The sequence below is a fragment of the Rhincodon typus genome, chromosome 8, assembly GCF_021869965.1.
Source record: "Rhincodon typus isolate 14 chromosome 8, sRhiTyp1.1, whole genome shotgun sequence".
Classification (NCBI taxonomy): domain Eukaryota; kingdom Metazoa; phylum Chordata; class Chondrichthyes; order Orectolobiformes; family Rhincodontidae; genus Rhincodon; species Rhincodon typus.
In genome coordinates this window covers 38,928,174-38,931,497 of record NC_063339.1, presented here as the reverse complement: position 1 = coordinate 38,931,497, position 3,324 = coordinate 38,928,174, and the positions used below count along the sequence as shown (strand labels likewise).

General features: G+C 38.4%; 1 pseudogene; it reads right to left on the bottom strand.

Moving 5' to 3' along the window:
• LOC125483712 overlaps window positions 1-2,794 on the bottom strand; it is a 75,693-nt pseudogene extending 72,899 nt beyond the window's left edge.
• Between the last annotated feature and the right edge of the window lie 530 nt (window positions 2,795-3,324).

Sequence of the window (3,324 nt, the reverse complement as noted above, 5' to 3'; positions counted from 1 at the left end):
TTCTGCAGCAGTCTTCTCCATTTGAGGACTATGTACTAGGAGGTAGGCCAATACACTGCATCTCACTTGACCCACCAGCCTCCAGCTCCAAGTGAAATGAAGTCAGAAATCACATGGCACCAGGTTATGGTCCAACAGGTTTATTTGAAAACACAAGCTCTCGTAAGGCTCCGAAACTCTGACACCCTTGTCCTCCCCAGTCCAACACCGGCACCTCCAGATCAAATGAAATGAAGAAGCAGGAGCTCCCAGACTAACGATCAGAGTGATCAGAATCCTTAACTTTATCCTCCTCGCATTCCCTTGATGACATTTCAATTTTAACCATTCAGAAGTTCGACTTTTATGAGTCATCAAAAAGATCTATCCCTTACGATGCAGGCTCCAAAACCCCATAAAGAACAAAGACTTAACTTCTATTGGATATGCAGCAGGAATTATCTCCCCACTGTGGTTCCTTGGCGTCATTAAAAACATAATCGTTCCAGTGTCACAAGTTAGCAGATTAACATGCAAGTAACAATCAAGAATGTTTTTTTTTAAGTGGTTAGGAAACTTTATGTTCGATTTTAGTTTGGTATTTGAAATGCGAATTTGCAGTCAAGTTTCTGAACTGTGCTTGCCTGTTATGTACAGCATAGTCTCAAGTAGTGGATAATAATGAGACAATAAATTATTCTGTAAACACAGCCATAATTTGCCCATGTACTTTCACAATTTTGACTACGAGTTGAACATGATGTTTTTTATACATCACAGTAAATTTTTCTTTTCAGACTCACGCTGAGCCCATGATCATTAGGAATCACTTTCCAACTTTATGTTATCAGTGGGGAGCCTCAACAATTGGCTTCGCTTGTCGTAAAGTCAGGTGCATTCTACACATTTTTCAATGTGTGTAATAATGGTTGAATGCGCCAGAAACTCCTTTGGGCAAGGCTCCCTGCAGTAAACACCAAATTGGAAAATGACCCCTGTAGTCTTAATCAGTTTGGATGAACTAACGGCATCCAAAACAGTTGGATTGGCCATTCATTTTATTACAGTCTGTAGGACATTGTTCTCTACAAAATGACTGTTACTTTCGCCTCCAAGACAAGTTACTGAACTTCAAAATGCATACAGCTCTGAAAAAAATGTTATATCAATGTAAAAATGTTCTTTATCTTTTATCGTAATTGTACCAGTCTCCGCCACGTCCTTTGGCAGCTCATTTCATGCACACACCACACTCTGCGTTAAAAAAGTTGCCCCTTAGGCTGCTTTTAAATCCTTCCCTTGTCAGCGTGCAGTATTCCAATTAAAGCAGTAAATGTATCACTCACGTGTAATTTTCACAAATAATGTGTACGTTGACTTTTGTGCAGGACAAGTTAAATTTTTGTCATCTGTCATTTCATCTTTAGTGACACTAATCAACATTTGAGCTGCCATCCGTATTCACACAGGAGTTCACCCCTTTATTCTGCCCAGAAACATAACCAAAATTTTTCTTTGCAAACTTATAAAATGAGATAATTATTTACTCATTTAATGAACCCAAGGATACCTTTAACCAATAGAATCATCTGAACTTCCCAGTCTTTTCATGGGCATGATGCTTCTCAATCCCTGGTTCCCAGTAGAGCTCTCCCTGGTGAAGCCTGTGCCATGTTTTGATTTTATGGCTGTCAGTTAATATGGTTAGGGTCTGAACAACATCATTGGACTTTGTTCTTCTGAATCTCAGTGAGCATCTGCCAGCCTGGGGCCAGTCTCTTTCATAATGTCTGAAAAGTGTCAATTAAAATGTCCTGGGATGCATGAGCAGTGTCCCTATGGTGTGTGCCAATCTTCTGATATTTTATTCCCTCCACATAAGTCAATCTTGTGGGGAACAGGGTAAGTGAAGGTAATCATAGATGATGAAATTTATTATCACCTTCAAAGCGTCAGCTCAGCCTTCAGCTGACTGAGGCAAATGGCATTTGTGGACCAGGATCTCAAAACTGAGACCAAGGTCATGGTTTACCAGGCACCAGTGATCCCTGAATATTTTTCTGCTTCTGAGACTTGGACATCCAGGCACCTCAAAGTAATAGAGAATTACCATTACCACTGTTTTCATAAGATCCTCCAAATCCAGTAGCAAGCCGATATTGCCAGGATCAGTAATCATTCAAAACCAGTTCTCCTAGGTGGGACATGTCAACTGTATGATTGAAAGCTAACTCTGAAGGTAGCTGCTCTACTTGAAACTCAGTCACAGCAGGACATTCCCAGGAGGACAATGGAAACTCATGAGCAATGTGTTCAAAGTATCTTTGAAATGGCCAAGTGGATAGCTGCTGAAACATGACAGATCTTGGCTTGCGACCAGCCAAAATGGAGAAGGCTCAGGATGCGTGTAAAGACATTGAAAGACATTGTCAGGAACATGCAAAGACAAAGTCTTGGTATCACACTTCCAAAAAACCTTTCTATCTAATCCTTCAAGTACCCAATGTCCCACATGTGGCAGAGACTGCAGGTTACAGATTTTGAGGGACTGCCTAAGATAGAGGATAAGTAAACTCAATGTTATAATTCCTTAGAATTCTATTCTATCATCAAATAATGTAAAATACTATACCATTTCCTACAAAATTGTTTTAAATTGTTTACTTTGATTCCACATCTGTCAAAGAAAATAATAGATTTTACAAACAGGCTTCACTGGGAAATTTACTAGCGTTTTAAAAAGTAAAATTAATAATCCTACCTGATTGAATGGGCGCACACGAACAGTAACTTTTAGATTATTTTCATTAAACATTATGAAGCTTCTCAAGTTAAGCAGACACGATGCTATTTGAATTTTAAAAAAACACAGTAAAGTTAAAAAAAAAGGAGTGGAAGCTATACTATGGGGTAGTTCATTTACTTCAAGCACTGCCAATGTTAATGGATTTGTGCCTTGCTGATCTCTTGTGGTAATGCTTTATATGATGCTATATCAGGAAGCTGACCTTTGTGTGACAGATGCAATATCATTGGCTTGTCTGAAAGCCGAAGGGTGCTCTGTCAAGCCTAGTACTGGTCATGTTGACAACTGCAGAAGTATAGTGGAGAAAGTACTGAATTATTCTCCAAAGGACATATTAATTTTCAATTCCTGTCACCTAGCTAGGCAACCAAAATACTGAAGATATAAAGTCACTGCATTAGAAGAAGAAAACAAATTACAAATAATTAAGTAAAACTTTTTATATATTTTGGATACTTTTTATTTGGGATTCAAGGAAGTTCTTAATGTTTGAAATTTTAATTAAGTGACTTAATTATTTAAAAGCCAATTCTACAATA